This window comes from Lissotriton vulgaris, chromosome 2_1 (assembly GCF_964263255.1).
Source record: "Lissotriton vulgaris chromosome 2_1, aLisVul1.2, whole genome shotgun sequence".
Classification (NCBI taxonomy): Eukaryota; Metazoa; Chordata; class Amphibia; order Caudata; family Salamandridae; genus Lissotriton; species Lissotriton vulgaris.
This window is the reverse complement of record NC_141687.1, coordinates 1,082,549,745-1,082,566,035: the sequence shown is the minus strand read 5'-3', so window position 1 is coordinate 1,082,566,035 and position 16,291 is coordinate 1,082,549,745.

The window sequence follows — 16,291 nt, the reverse complement described above, 5'->3', positions numbered from 1 at the left end:
CCTGGTGGAATGCTGTGTGTTTTCATCATAGATTAGACACCAATGATGTTTCTCCTTTATCTCTGGCAATTAAGATGGGTCTCTTGCGGCTTTCATTAACTACATATTTGTCTTTGTATGCCTCCTCTGCTGCTAAAGGTATTACTGTATCAGATGATGTACGGATCCATCTTAATTTCACCCTGTTGTCCTTTCTTTAGACTATTAGAAGATATTCATGCTTTTATATTCATACCATATCATTTCGTTTTTCTTACTATTATGCTTGCAGTGTTCAATCATTTCATCTTAATATTATAAAGTAATTGTATATTGTTCCCTTCCTCTTCCCTTCCTTTTATTGTCTATATTGTGTATATTATTCCTTGCACACAGCATGATAGTTATAACCGTCATATATTCTTGTTTTCTCTATAATCTTTATGTTAAATAGGACTTATTATATTCATTGTGTTGCTGTTCTTTTTTTGTTGTTCTTAATAAACTCAAATTAAAAAAGAAAAGAAAAAGACAAGTACCAGAGCCCAATCTGCACAGTGTGAAAATGGAAACTCTGGGAAAAGCTTGACTTCTGTGCCCTACTAAACAATGTTACGATAGGCAAATATTCCATTTCACTTAGCCTAACTCTGTTACCATCCTACATCAGAGCAACTTCAAACAAATAGCTTCAGTGCATGTGCTGCAGAAAAACGAATCCTCCATTTGATGCTACAGATGACAAACTTGCTCCATGTAAAATAAGCGTATAACCCGCATATAGGGTCCAGTCATGCAGGAGAAAAGTTAGCAACGCGAAGTACAAGACAATACTGATAAATGTGAAAGTAAGAAGCAAAAGGCAACAATGATGAAAGGAATGGTGAATGCTGTAAGAAGTTCACATTGGAAAACTCTCACCCCCAATAAACACCCACCAGTAATGTGACGCTATCTGACAGGCCAAAGGGAAACACGTTTGCCTGCCAAATAAATTCATCCAACAGTTTTCCTCTCAAACACTTCATTGTAACAGAATTGCATTCAGTGGCGGCTGCCAGCTATGTGGAGTTTAGATGCAGGCAAACTGCTGCTGAGAATACATCTGCACAGCAGGCGGGGAGAGCTGGGGGAAGGGCAACATTCCCTGCCCCAAGTGAAGAAACTGCTGCTGATTTATTTGCTTCTGTACAGCTCCCCCTACCCCTGATAAGTCACGGAGGTGCTCCACTGTGACATGTACACCACTGTGGCTATGTTGACTTCCACACCCGAGGCCCATGACACAAGAAAAGAGACCCACCAAATGTAGCCTTCGCTGATGGGAATGCGGCACTCCGGGAGCAAAGCGCCATGCACACACATGGTGACAAACTGGCCTTCGTGCTGGTCTCACCTGTCCAGGAAGGCCCAGCAATCAAGGCCCCGGAGCTCTGCAAGGTACTTACTAAGGAGTGACTGCTGAGGAGATACAAACAAGTTCATAGCCAAGGTGGGTGGTGAGAGGCCCACCAGCAGGTCACACAACTACGACAGGTGCACTCCACAGACAAACCGCAGAGGTCTGCTGCGTGCTGCTGTAAAGTACGACACTGTTATGAAGTTAGAAGGGGCAAAATATTTGTGGTGCTAAGATATTCAGGATCATAAACGACAAGGGAAGCAGGGGTGGACGTGTAGGAGAGGCGAAAATCCCGGCCCTCCTCTACGCGGACGATACAGTCCTAATAGCGCGTACTGGAGTAGGACTACAGAGATTGCTAGACCTATTTGGTTCCTTTATGGATCAACTTGACCTTAAGATCAATGCCAAAAAATCCTTCTCAATGGTGGTGGGTCACCATAGAAATAAAGGCAAATTAAAAACATTCATGTGCAAGGGCGAGGTAGTCTCAAGGGTTACCGCTTTCTCATATTTAGGTATACTCTTTGACGAAAAGGGGACCTGGGCACCCCAAATTAAGGCTAAGAGTATATCTGTGGCAAGGGCCACTTCAGCCTTAATGGGTTTCTCAAAACGGTTGGGGGCGAGGCCCATGGAGGCATTGATAAAAGTTTATAATACGAAATGTATGCCAATTGCCACCTATGGTGCTCCCTTATGGGGCTACGTATCCCATGAAAAGATACAAAGAGTGGAGAACAGGTTTTTGAGACATCTCCTGTCTATACCCCAGTCCACCCCTACTTTTTCGATTCATGTGGAGGTGGGCTTAGACCATGTATCAGACAGGCTGAAATTGGCCCCTTAACATTCTGGGCAAAAACATGGCTCAACCAAGATATAACTTTGAACTATGCAATCTTGGCCGATGTGATGTCACTGGACAACGCAAAAAAAGAGTACCCTGGCTCGCTTATTTGAGAAATGCCTTTAAACAGCTAGGCCGCCCTGAGCTCTTTTTAAGCCCAATCAGTATCAAGAGGGAGGACATTAGCTGGATCAAAAAGCACTTTATGGACAGACTAAGAACGTCCCGTGAGGAGCGGGAACTATTGAAATCTACAGTTAGATCACATTTTATGTTACAAATTTCCTCCTCACTAGAGCCTTATTTGATCACAGTAACCAAACCCTTTCATAGAGTTCTATTAATTAAATTTAGATTTAATTTGATACACCATTACTTGGGTAGTACCCAATCATGGATAAAACCTGAATGCGGCCGCCCTGCAACTGTGACAACCATTCACAACAAGATACCATACATTTTATTTTTTGTGGATTCTTTAAAGTTATTAGGAAAAATTATTTGGTCCCAATCCTAAAAGAGGCCGGGATTACCCAAGTAAGGCCCGCCCTCTTATATCTCCAGTTGTTGAGAACTACTCGCATCATCTACAGTGTGGCTAGTTTCGTAGTGGCGGCAATGAGAATCAAACAAAAGAAAAGTGGTTCCACATGACACATTAGTGTGATTGATTTTAACGTGGATTTTAAATTGATTTTATTGTCCTAAAACGATTTAGTGAGTTTTTGCACTGAATTTGTAAATATATGAATCATTTAAATGTGAATGTTTGTAATATGTTATGCCTGTTATGATTTTAACGAATCGAATAAAGTGTATTTGACTGACTGACTGACTGACAAGGGAAGCAGGTAGAGAGTAGAGACTGGGCATCATTACTATTATTATAACAATTCTCCCTGGTGCCAATACCAGTTAGTGCCAGCTGATTTACATCATTTTGTTCAGAACAGTAAAAACAAGAGTAAATGACTCCTACCTACTTCTGAAACATTTGCTCAGAAGTTAACGAGTGAGCTGCGGCTCCCTCCGGGCCTTCATTGGTGATGGAGCCACCCCGCATCTCCTGTGACAATCTAGATGCTGCTGCCTAGCTGTTTATTTTAGTAAACAGCATGAGAGCAGCGTGAGGGTTGGCTCGGTCAGGTAAAGCCAGCGCTCCTTAGGAGACTTGGGGGCAGTGGCTGTAATTACCCAGGCTCCTAACATTGCGCAGGTGGGAGAGGGTTGAAATGCGCATATTGGGCTGGTCATAGCAAAGCACCCATACAACCCGACATGCAAACTTCACTCCAGGCCCAATTGGACTCAACCAGGCTGTGTTAAATACGCCTGACCCCCACCCACATCGGTTCTCGCTTTCTGAAACCAAAGGGCAAACTCGGCCCGAGCTGACGGTGCACTGTGGCAGGGCTAGGAAAAACAAAATTATTAACGGGGCTCGGGAGCAACAAAACATACAGGGGGCAAGATCCTGAGTCCCAATAAAGAAACCGCCTCTGGAAATAAAGGTGACATGCTTTGCGATCCATGACACATACCCGAGTTACCCCACCCTAGTCAGCCTTTTTTGTTGTTGCTGTCTTTGATGTTGATACAAACTTTACCCTCGAGGCTGACAACAGTGCTGCCTTAAAAACCTTCAAAGTCAGGTGAAATTCTCTAAATCACAAAATAAAAGGACATGCCCTTAGGAGAGTGTCTTCTGAGGGCCCAGAGATTTGCCTAGATGGAAGAACTATTTGGGTCCAACTCCCACACTGTCACTATAGGTGAAAGGGTTTCAGCCACCCAGAAGATGATGAGTTGGAGGTTGATACCTTCTTTCCTCATACTACTGATGCTGACTTTTATCTCAATTTATACATGCAAGTGGCCTACATACTTCACCACTAGAGGATATTCCTTACCCCCAACAGTCCTCCTTCAGCAGTAGTCTCTACAGTGATATGAAAAGCAGGAGAAGCTTTGTGGTTAATCCTAAACTCCTCAGAGGCTAAATCGAACATTTTGATGGCAATCATATTACCATCCTGCACAGTAACACATCATTTGCTCCCTTCAATGAGGATATTCCAGAACCTTTTCCAAGTGCCTGGGAGAAACTCTTTTGGGTTCAGCAGCACATAGACAAATAGCCAGATAACACAGACCTGTCTCAGGAGATTGCAAATTTCTGTTGTCACAACCTTCACCTGTAAGCCTGTGGACCACACGTGTTCCTCAAAACTGTGCTCAGTGCCATTGTCTGTTATAGCTGCATTGGGTACTGAACTTATTACTTATTATCTCTGCTTGGTCTACAGAGCCCAGATTACATTGTCAGGTAGCATGTTTCAAGATTCAATGCTCAGCCACCAGAGGGGCGCTTGAAGCAACTAAACCCCCTGATACCTCCGGGCTGCTGGTCACTTGGAGGTTTTCTCAACCTCTCTATCCTCTCTTAATGATTGAATGCCATCAATAATAAGATTTCAAGGTACGCAAATATATTATGTGCTGTATTTGTCATTGATTCTTCCTCAACTTCTCTCTGCATGTTTTGATGGAGCATGAAAAAAGTACCAGAAACTGATGACATCTCTCTGATTGGCATGTAACATACTCCAGTTTAATCAGATCCAGCAGGCTGTAGTGAATGAAGCCGCATGGTGATATCTGGCAGCTCTGGAAAATTGTTGTTGGCAAAAAAGGCCGGTATTCATAAGGTGAGGAACCTGAGGCATGATTATGTAACATTTCCAAAGAGAAGTAATTTTTTCTACTGCATTGGTTTTTTTTTTAAGCAAGTTGCTAGTTTGTGTAGTTGCTCACAAGTGCAAGTAGTTCCCTGCCCACGCCCACAGCACTCCCTTCTTCTGCCTAGGACACCACCCCCAGTACCTGTTGTTGGAAGGGAAGCTGAGGCTCTGAGAAGGTGCACGTGGGAGCTGTACTGTAACCCTACTTAAACAGACCAGTAGACAAACTTAGAAGCAGGCAGTGTTTAATTGCAGGTGGGAGTTAGATTCCTGAATTCTGTAGCTCAGCATAAACAGACACATCCCATGGCAAATGTAGAACCTTTTTTTCTTAACACTTTAATTTTATTAGTTTTGAGTGCATAGATGTTCAAACACAACATACATTCTCGTGAGCAGTACAATGATTAGGTCACAATCAACAGTGATCAGTTTAGTAGCAAACAGAAGATGTTGCACCAAATTAATAACATTTCAAGAAACAATGGCAGAATAGTGATAAACAGACAGCACAAAGCTGACCAATGCAGAGTAGACTCAGGCATACAATCTACATCCCCATCTCTCCACCATCTGCAATACATTGTAAGTCAAGGGCTCCTCTTCCCGCACAGTATAAAAGTTACATTAGGGACATTTCCCCAGCTGAATTAGTCGAGTCATCCCCAGCGTGGACATCCAATGTGGTGGTCATTACGTCCGGCTCTGAGACCTCCCCCGACGAGCCCAGGAGATAAATCTGTAAAGGCCCCCAGATGTCAACAGGCCTAGAGTTCATCGGCTGAGTCTCCGCATATATAGTGGTCTGTTCTTGGAAATATGTGATGTCTTGCAACCATTCCTTAAATTTGGGGGCTCTCCCTCTCCCCCAACGACAAGCAAGCTGCTGTTTTGCCAGTAGTAGTGCTATGTTAAGGAATTTCCAATAGCCCCTAGGGATGTTTACAGTATAGCCTAGTAGCAGGATCAACGGTGTTTTATCAAATGTAAAGCCTAACATAGCTTCTAGGGCTGAGTGAATTTTTGACCAGTATTGTTCCACAGAAGAGCATTCCCAGGCCAAATGATAAAATCCTGCCCCAGGACACCTACATCTCTCACATCTGTTGTTGTCAGAAAGTTGAAATCTGAACTTCCTTTCAGGAGTATAGTAGACCCTCTGCAAGAACTTATAGTGAATGACCTTAAATCTGCAACTGGCTGAGACACTGTGTGTCAGTTCACAACAGTATTGCCATTGTTCGTCCGTGATGTCCTCCCCTATGTCTGTACTCCAATGTAGTCTGGCCGAGCTGGCGCTGGGTCCTGATACTGTTATATAAATCCGATACTAGGTGTGTGCCCTCCGTGGAATGAAATAGTGTGTTTAGCGGAGCCAGACTCACAGGCTCCTGCGGGAAGTCTGGCAGGATGGCACGCATACCCTGGCGCAGTCTTATGTAGTAAAAGACCTCTAGTGGGGTGTAGGTGACTGCCTTAAAGAACAACTACTAAGAGCAAAACATTCCGTCCAGGGACAAATCCCCCCAAGTGTCAATCTGCACCCGCTTGCACATACGAAATCCTGTTTCCTGTAGGAGCTCTAAACCTGGATGGTATGTTAGTGGCATACGCGGGGCATATAACATCAGGGCTCGTAAGATGTGGGCAATACGCTGCCATGCATCAATTGTACACGTCACTGGGGTGGGAGGTGTCTCTAGCATTTTTGCTGTACCATGTAGTATGCCACTCAGGGGGTAAGGCCGAGCAATCCAATCCTCGACAGCTAGTTGGGGCATGAATGGTGTAGGTGCCACTCAATGATAGGCGTAATGCGCCTGTGTGCTCACATAGTAAACCTCAAAGTCGGGAATGTCAAATACCCCCTTTTCACATGGTTGTGCCATGACCTCCCATTTCAAGCGTGGTTGTCTCCCACCCAGACCAATCGGATCAGCTCAGATCGCAGTGTCTTGAAAAAAAAGGCTCCCGGATATTACGGGATATTAAGGAAGAGGTACAAGAAGCGGGGCAATATCACCATTTTGATGAGTGAGGATCTGCCAGCCATGGAGAGGGGAAAGGATACAGGACAAAGTAGCCTCAAGTTTCATGACAGCTGTACCGTAATTCAGTCTTTTTTTTTTAATTTTTGAAAACCTTTATTGTGCATCAAGAAAAGAACAAATACGGGCCCACAACCAACAGGCCGGCCACGGATACGTTTGAAGCACCAAAGCATGCAATACGGTGACACAGTGACATCTTGTTACGAGAAGCAAGCATTCGGAAGTCACACTGTAGGCCATGATGTTACCGCGTCCCAGGATTAATAAAGGTTTGTTTTATATTTTTTCTGGCAGCTATTAAGTTCGACATTCGTAATTATAGCATAAACAAAGAAACCAAAGGAGCAGAGTCCGTGCAGGCATGACGTGATATCAACAACAATATTACCATGTAAACATTAACCCAGAAGTAAATCTCCACAGGCGGAAGAGCGGCTCTGAATTTGTACAGCAGGATTATCACAGTCAACGTCATAGACAGTGTCCACCACCACCCACCCAGCAACTATCCTAAACACGGACCCAAAATAGAAGTAAAGAAAGGGAAACAAAGGCAAAAAGTAAAAGAAGCAAAAACAAGGCACCATAGAAACCGAAACCAAACTAAAATCCCATCCCCCAACCCCCACCCTACACGCATGCAGAGGCTACGGCCTACCCCCCCCCCCCCCCCCGCAGTGTGTCTGTCGCCCAATAAACCCGAAATATAGAATAAGAAGAAAGAAGAGAAAGAGAGAATAAAATATAACTCCTGAGATATAGGGAGTAAGAAAAGAGGATCCTAATCTATAACTCCCAATAAAAAGAAAAGAGGGGAGGAGCCCAGCGAATACTAAGTCTCTCGGACACCCCAGCCATACAATATCTCCTACCCTATACAACGTAGCAAGAATAGAGAATATACAGTACGAAGTAAAATAGGGAAAGATCACACGTATCATATCAGCACGCACTTAAGAGGTGTCCCATCCCGAATCCCCACCCGTCAATCAAACCCAGTTCGTCACATCCCCACATGGGTACCAGCAAAAACAGTGAGCTGCGAGCATCATACTAAGCAAGGAGAGTCACACTAGTACACTGTAAAGAAGCGCCACAATCCGGGACCTCGCCAGCCTGGAATGTACAATCCATCAAGGGAAACCCGCTATCCCTGGCCAGTCCGCACACGTCCCCCCGGCCAGAACCCACGGGGGGCAACCCCCACTAGCAGGACAAAGGAACAAGATGGCCACTCTCGGCAGGGAGATGTTATTCCGAGACAAAATGGACGGGTCCATTCTCGACCAGATCCATGAACCCCACGGAATAGTGCCAACAGACGCTCCAAATTTTGCAAAATAGTAAAAGTCAGAAGCAGGGCCAACTGAGCGTGGGCAAACAGGCTAAGTATATGCTGTGCCTGCGACGCCATTCCCAAAGGCAGCAAAGCCACAGCAGAGATCATGAGCTCTGGTAGAAGTGGAGACAGTGTAGCGCTGGGGAAGAAAGCGGGCATCAAACCGCGTTCGCCAACACTGCCGGAGAGCTGAAGTGTAGAGCACTCGTGCGGCAACAATGTAGCCTTGTCAAGAGTCAGGATAGGCAAAGCATCACAGTGAGAAAAGCAAGCCAGTGGTGTACAGTCCTCCCCGGGCGCAACAGCCTCAAGCCTCTCGCACAGCGATAGAAAGCCTTCACGCATTTCTGCCCGCAAGTCGTCGAGTGCATTGAGAATAGAGCCATAAGTTGGAGCAGCCGGGGATTCCATCTTCTCCACGATCACAGGCGCGGCTCCCAAGTCAGGACAGTGCCCAGGGCTCCGCAGCCCAGTACAGTGCTTATCCGAGGCAACGCTGGTAATCAGCGCAGCCGGTCCAGCCACCTTAGCAGCCCCACCGGGGGAATCACAGGGGCGCGTGGGCGCAAATGCCACAAAACAACAGGGACTCAGGTCACTGTACCAGAGCGGATCTGTAGGCAGCGGGAGATCCGTAATAGAAGCCCCCCGCCGATCAGGACAGAGCTGGAGCAGGCTTGTGGGGGAGCTACGGCATTCAGAAGTCCGCCATCATGGGGGTGGCGCAGCGCACCTCACCTGTAGATCACTGTGGCAGAGGCACCCGTGAGAACTCCCGGTCGGCAGGCACACGGTTCACAAATTAAGGGCAGGTGCTGACATTAGCAGACAGCAGCGCCAGTCAGGGCGCCAGGTTCGCTCTGCGTCCATAACCCCTCGTAGCTCCGGCAGCCGCCATGTCTGTATCCCAGCCTGGGTCTCGGTCACGGGGGTAGAGATGAACGCCGCAAAGCACTCGATAATATATCGGGTTCTCAGGCAGGCAGGGACATCGGGGGAGCACCAGTCAAAGCAGCGCTCTTTCGCCGTCCTCCCGCTGTCAAGCCGTGGCAGGATAAAGGTCAGGATGTCGGCGCGAGGAACAAAGGATCGAGGAGCCGAGAGACTACACGTCCGCTCCCATCGCCATCTTGGCTCCTCCTCCCGTAATTCAGTCTTAATGTTTCCTCTCGATCTCTGGAAATCTGTATACCCAGATACCGCAAATCAGATTGGCACCACTCTATGGGGGAGTCTAGGGGAAACGCCTCTACAGCTGTAGTCAGTGGGAAGAATAGGGATTTACCCCAATTTATGGTGACTCCAGATAGTCGTCCAAATGTTAGAAATTCGCGCAACAAGACATTCAGATTCCGCTGCGGGTCTTTACCATATAGAGTTATATCATCTGCATATAATGAGATAGAAAATTGGCGCTGGAAGCATTGAAAGGCACTCTCCCGGTGAATCTGGCGTATCCTACATGCCAATGGCTCCACTATAATTGCAAATAGGAGAGGGGATAGTGGACACCCCTGACGAGTGCCCCTAGTTATAAATACCGATGAGGAGAGGCAACCATTAATCAGTACCTTAGCAGTGGGTTGAGTGTACAGCAGCTTCATCCAGGCAAGATAGACACCCGGAAACCCCATCTTCTGCAGCACAGCAAAGAGGAAGCTCCACTCCACAGAGTCAGACGCCTTAGAGGCATCAAGGAACACAGCAGCTACCGGGAGTTCCGGAGCTATCGTCTGGATAAGGGAAAAAAGAGTACACAGATTGTGGGTAGTGGCCCTGCCCGGGACAAAACCCGACTGATCTGGGAGGATTATCTTGGTCATCAGCAACGGCAGCCCAGTCGCCAGTACTTTGACCAATATCTTAACATCACAGTTCATCAGGGACAGGGGACGGTAGGAGTCGCAGACCTCAGGAGTTTTGCCTGGCTTTAACAATGAGGTGACCACTACCTCAGGCATGGATGGAGGAAGTATCCCCATTTCCAGCGACTCCTCAAATACCTCGCGCAATACCGCGGCCATAATGTCTATGTAGCATTTATAAAATTCAGCGGGTATCCCGTCCAATCCCGGCGCCTTACCATTCTTAAGGGAAATTATTGCATCGCGAATCTTGTCTAACTCCAGGGGAGCCTCCAAGAAGGTTCTATGAATGTCACCTAGCCAGCATACGGCAATCTCTTCCATAAAATCACCCAGACCAGCGACACCCAGACTGCATGTGGTGTAGAGTTTGTGTAATGTGAGGTAAAAACATTAAGTATTCCGACATTATCTCGGTATATCTCCCCCATGGGATCTGCAATTTCTAATATGTTTGTACTCCCTCGCTGACTACGTGTAAACCCAGAAAGGGCCTTCCCGGGTCTCTCTCCCTCTCCATATTTTCATGCTACCCAATACCGGCCACGGAATTTGGTTTCCCACGCAGCCTCCTGCTCGTACTCTGACAGCTTAGCCGTGAAGTCACTCTGTGCCTGCCCCATATCACCCCTTTGCATACTAAATTCTAGCTGCCGCAAATCCATCTCCAACTTATGTAATGTCCTCTGTATGTCTGGTAGCACCCCACCACTTTTAGCTATACAGCAGCCTTGAAGCGTGACCTTAAAGGCCTCCCATATAACTTCTGCACTGTCAACTGAGCCTTTATTGCGCGGAAAGAAGTCCTTAATCTCTTGTTCAAGCTCTTCTCGAAAGACAGCATCCAAGAGGGCAGTGGTTGGTGGCGCCATGACCGTTGAGGCCTATCATAACCAGGCACTTGTAGGGTGACCAACACCGGACAGTGATCTGAGTAGGTTCGAGCCAAATGCGTCACCCCAACCACTCCAGAAAGCAGCCCCTTAGACAACAGGCAGTAATCTAAGCTCGCCCAAGTACCTGAGTAAGATGTGTAGTGAGTGCCCTCCCGTCCTGCAGGATATAAGTGTCTCCAGCCATCTACTAGCTCTCCCTCTTCCACAATGCCCCGCAACGCCTCCCTTGCCTTCCTATTATATTGGGTCTTTCCATCCGCCCTGTCTAAAAGTGGGTCAAAGGTCACATTGAAGTCTCCCCCCCAAATAATATGAGAGGATCCAACATCTATTACTTTACCCCATAACACAGTATAGAACTCTGGCATATCCACATTCGGGCCATAGCAGTTGACAATGGTGATGGTCTTGTGACCTAGTCTTCCCCACAGGATAACATATCTCCCAGAAGCATCCAGCAACTGACCAAGAGGTGTAAACGGGACAGCTTTTTTAATCAGTATGGCCGTTCCCCTTGCATAAGAGGAATAGGACGAAAACAGGCATACCGTGGCCCATTTACTAGCGAAGGTGTTGTGAGAGTGAGGGTGGATATGTGTCTCTTGCAATAATAAAATCTGTATATAATGTCTATCTATATACGCCAGTATCTGTCTACATTTTCTAGCATCACAAAGCCCTCTGACATTTCAGGATAGCACTCGAAGCCTCGATTCAGATCTCGTGTCTGCCATGGTCCCTTGCAAACAAACCATGCCCTGTTGTAATAGTACAATAAGCAGTGATCACCGTCTCTAACAAATCCATATGCACGCTCAGCTAACAGCATACGTCCCCATGATACTTGCATATTACAGTCACCAACACCCCTTCCCCCTCCCACTGAAGCATCCCAAACATGCCAGCATTATACCATCCCACCCCCTCTCCCTTAAAACCAACAAATCGCAATAGGGGTATACCCATGGGGACACAACTTCACAGGTGCCACACTGCAACCCTACTCTCGGGCTGGAGACCAATTAGGCAGTCGGCATCCAGCAGGAGATAGGGGTGTCCGGAAGAGTACAGTTACGTGTAACTCAAAAGTCTCTTGGCAAATACATTGGAGGGAACCAGCAGTCTATAAGGCAGTCCAGGGATACCCGGGTAGAGGCACCCACACAATTTAGTGAGTAAAGAACAGGAAACATCTGGGTCCCAGCCAGACAGACAAGATCCCTTGTTCAAACCTTCTGGAGACACCATGGCGTTGCTGGTCATTCAACATCAGAGAGCGGCGCCGCTCCCACACCTTCGTGTTCCTTGTCCTGCATGTTTCGTCACCGCAGTGTCTTTAGAAACTTTTCTACGGATTGTGGAGAGGTGTGTATGGTCTGTCTCCCCTGATGCGTCACTCGAAGTCTCGCAGGGTAGAGTAGCGCATAGTCCACCTGTGCCTGTCGGAGTTTTTGCTTAACACCGTTGAACTTCCTCCTTTCCTCCTGCACAAGCATAGTGAAATCAGGGAAGATGGTAAACATTACACCCTCGAAAGTAAATTGTTTCTTGTCTCTGGCCACCTTCAAAACAGCATCTCTATCTCGATAGCTAAGGAGACGGGCAATAATGGGTCTGGGGGTGGCTCCAGGCGGAGGTCGTGGACCCAGCGATCGGTGCGCCCTCTCCACTATGAATTGGGGGGAAAGTATTCCTTCATCTGTGATCTCCATCAACATCCGCTCCACATTGTGCTCCATCTTGCCAGTGTTGGTACTCTCCGGCACTCCTAATATGCGTACGTTGTTGCGCCTGCTGCGGGCTTCAATTTCCTCATTCTTGGCATCAATTACACGCATAAGTTTATCCATTTGTGTTACAGCATTGCCCAATTGGACGGTGACATCCTCCGTGTCAGAGATTCGTTGTTCAGCCTCTTTTATTCGGGTGTCGTGCATGTCTAGTCTGCAGGTGATGGTGTCTACGGGAGTAGTGAGGGTGTCCACCTTATCGACTATCGTGGCAAAGCCTTGTTGAATTTCTGCGAGGATAGTGTGCATATCCGTGACCGGCCCCTGGACTCTGTCTTCCACCACCTCTTGTTCACCATCCTTCGGCGTCGCGGGTCCCGGTTTAGGGCCTCTTTTGGATTCAAACATGATCCGCGGTTGGCGGGCGTCCAGCTTGCCCATGTCAGAGCGCTCCACAATCTGGACAGGGCCCAGGATATGTGCAGTTAGCAACTGTCAAGTAGTGACCACGTATACGTCGTGACACAGTCTATTCGCGTTCTCGAGTCAATACAGCAGGGTGCGTGGTCTCAGACGCAGTTCAGGGCCTCAAGCTATCGCCCCACAGAGCACAAGATCAATGTTGCGCGGTCGCCAGGACCTCCTCCCCAATAGATCAGCAATGTGGCCCTCTTGGTTCACCAGCCACCAGCAGCGGGCATTAGTGGGCATGCACTGGCCGTTTCCTCATACACTGCTACGCCCCGTACGTGTGCAGGTCTAGCAGCACCACTGCAGTCAGCTTCAGCAGTCGGTGCAAAGGATAAATCAAAATAAATGGTTAGGGTTCCAGCAGGGGAAGGTCCAGCACAGAGCACTATCCCCTTGAAGGTGCTTGGGGAGTCTGCTGTCACACCAACCTCCAGGCGAGTTGCATGTAGCTTCAGATATCACACTGCCCAATGCAGTCAAAGCCGTAACATGGTTGCCACCATTTTCTGCGGGGGAGCAGAGAGTGCAGTACGGGAAGGTATCTCACTCAGCAGATCAGCGGGTAAGCGGCAAGTCGTGCACCCCTCGTTCCTCCACAAGTCCCGCGAGCGCAGCAGCAGTGGTCGTAGAGCTCCGCTCACTCACCGCAGGCCAGTCTCCAGTGTAGCCGACAGGGACATTATCTCGGCCTTGCCACCACATGGGATCCCCGGGACTCTCGTGAGACCCGCATCCGCTCCCAGGCTCCGCCACAGGAGATGGTCCCCACCGCAGACACAAAGCAGCAGCTTGTTCTGATCTGGCGGGCGCAGGAAGGAGCTGCCTGTGGCACCGCTCAGCTCAGCACCCCTTCAGCTTCAGCAGTCATCAGCGGTGGGCAGAATTTAATTTTGAGAGCGAATTACACAGGATAATTGCAGGATATTATTCCGGACTGCGGCAGCCTCACAGATCTTCGGCCATTCCGCAGGGGCGCCACCTAGCGCCCCCCGGCAAATGTAGAACCTTTCAGAATTTTTAGGTTCCAAGAAATGTTCCGTGTGAGTTAGACCTGTTCAGGGGAATGCAGGAGGCGGAAAAAGGGAATAGCTAGCATAGCTGACCTATACAGTTTGCTGAGAGTAAAATATATTTTCATATCAGATGCCCATGCTAGAACTATTTTGTGCCCTTTTAGTCTGTTTTCTGTGCTAGTGGTGTTTACACAGTTGCTGTCAATGTTACTCATTGTCTCTAAGGTGGGAAGCTTGCACAATAGCTGCCTTGCTGTAATGTAAAGAAGCTTGCATTAAAGATGTCTCTGCTGTAGCTGTTTTGTTTTGAGGATACCTTGAAGTGGTGCTCCATTTGCTTTACCTGTGCAGTGTGTGTGTGAGAAAAGTACACTGTTGGTACCTATACAGCACCTCTTCTGTATGTTATCAGTGCTGCATCTGTTGTTTGTTAGAGAGGAGATGGCAGCAGTGCTGTGTTGTGTAGATCATACTATTATTCCAGTACTCATGTCCTGAAGAGTACAAGTGGATTTCAGTTTAAATGGCCATTCAATCATTGCTCTCTTTGCTGAAACTATCAGTTCTTTTTCGTTCTAAAGATTTAGCATGCATTCGTTGAGGTTTTCTAACAGTCGAATAATTTGACAGCTCTGCTGATAAATATGGATACTGCCCTACTTATACATATGCACACATATTATAAGTGTTGAAGGTACTGCCCCAGTGAACGTAGACAGCAGTAGCAGCAGTCTTGATAAAATCGCTGGTCCTGGCACTATAAAGGTTGAAAGATAAAGCGGTCAGATCATATATTTGCTGCTGAAAGTACAGAAGCCTTGAAGAATGGTGTATCTGTCCCATTACATTTACAGGACCCACCAGTACCCTATTTGCATTCGCATGTTTGCACAACTAGACAACTAATTTATCTTAACACAAATTACACCAAAGCCTTTACAGCCAAGTTTGATGACTTTGTACATTCTTATGTAGGAATCTTCCTACATATCCCATCATCTAGTATAAATTAGACCTGATTACGAATTGTTTGTTCAATTCCATCCCGGTATTTAATGCATCTGATAATTATCAGGCGCGTTAAATAACTCAACCATCATTCAATTTCGCAGATCAAACCTGCTGAAATGTAACGAAAGGAAACCATATGGTATTTGCCATATCATGCAGATTTTGGCGCATTAAACACTAACATCTGCACGTTATTCCCAACAAATCGTAATAGGTGGTATTTATGGCACTGAATACCTAACGTGCTCTGTGGTATCGTTATTATCATGTGCAGTAAATACCACATAACGACCATAAGGAGCATTTTCAGCCAGTGTTATTTAGGAAATCTTTAGGGCAGCAGCTTAAAAGAGGATTGTGTTGGTAAGGAAAACCAAGTACATTCAACCTTGTGAGCCAAATACAGGTCCCACAAGGCAATGTATGCTTTATATCAACATCCAGCCAAAATGGGCTAGACATAGCAAGTGCATAGTGTACGTACTGCCCTGTATATAATAATAATAGTTTGTTTTTATATTGCAAGTCAAACTACACCTCTGCTGCTTCAAAGAGCTATAAACTAAATATATTACTGTTGCACAACTTAATTGCACTCAGTTTAATGACCTCAGAAGGATAGAAGGATGAGTCGGCTTTGCCTGGATTCAAACTTTTGGCCCTCAGACCATGTCAAATGGCAGCAGCAAGAGTTAATTATCAGAACGAGCTTGCTAGCTGTGTAAGGTATACCGTTAAATCATGTCAGTTTTCACTTGTCCTGCATGTATACAATACTTGCAGTACCTTGACAGGGAAGTCATTGCAAGAATATTTGTTTGAAATATAGGAAGAGTTAGCTTTTATATATATATATATATATATATATATATATATATATATATATATATATATATATATATATATATAAGCCTCAGGTACAGCAATGGCAAACTTGGAACTA